Source organism: Penaeus monodon, chromosome 23 (assembly GCF_015228065.2).
Source record: "Penaeus monodon isolate SGIC_2016 chromosome 23, NSTDA_Pmon_1, whole genome shotgun sequence".
In the NCBI taxonomy this organism is placed as follows: Eukaryota; Metazoa; Arthropoda; class Malacostraca; order Decapoda; family Penaeidae; genus Penaeus; species Penaeus monodon.
In genome coordinates, this window is record NC_051408.1 from 41,225,004 (window position 1) to 41,225,890 (window position 887).

Consider the following 887-nt stretch of genomic DNA (forward strand, 5'->3'; position numbering starts at 1 on the left):
AGGTGCAACTCTGAGCACCTTACTTGCACATTAGACAAGTGTTTTCCATAGAATAAAGCAAACAGGACATGCATTCAGTATTCAAGGTAGAACATAATCAATACTAATGAATACAAAGTCCCCCTCTAAATATATACATTTGAAATCTGCAAACCAATAACCAAATCAACTCAACACACAAAATCTACACACACACAGAAATTTACAAACATTAATTCTACTAAAAAAACATGGGAGACTAAATCAACAACTCAATCCTGTTTCTTGGAAAAATACTTTTCTTATATGTCAAGACTTTAATTCAACATCAGAATGACAAATAACATGGATCAAATACTTTTCTAATAGAGAACAAGAGAAGTCTGCAAGGTCACTGAGGTAAATATATAAACTGAAGAGTTTAAATGCAACACACACCTCTCTAATACTACCCATAAGCAAACCAGGATAATGTGCTTTGTCCTGAAAGTATGCATCTATCTATGTACTCCTTTAACTTTGTCTAGTCTTACTTTATTCACTCTCAACTACAGTGGAGTTTCATTTTCTAATGAACCTCTGTGTTTGCATCATGCCTTTATTCACTGAACCCTGGATGATCGGAGCGTGTAATTCTATTTATCTGTATAGTGACTTTCCTCTTGCAGACATCCTGACTGTCCACTTACTTATTAGGTTTTACTGGTACATTCTTGACTGACACCAGAAACTCTGATGTATCCATTTAGTGTGTTTCTGGGACATAAATGGGCTAGTTAGCTGTACCACAGATGAACAAATCTGTTATTACCATTAAAATGTAGAGTTCTCTCTAATGGATGCATCAAATTCTATAAAACTGGAAGGTTTCATTTGAAGATCCATGTCCTTTGTTTTTGCATTATCAG

At 34.6% G+C, this 887-nt stretch overlaps 1 protein-coding gene across 1 annotated transcript in view; it reads right to left on the reverse strand.

The window, feature by feature from the left end:
* LOC119588082 (probable serine--tRNA ligase, cytoplasmic) overlaps nt 1–887 on the reverse strand; it is a gene marked incomplete at its 3' end in the record, with an annotated part of 11,215 nt that overhangs the window by 6,083 nt on the left and 4,245 nt on the right. The window lies entirely within an intron of this gene.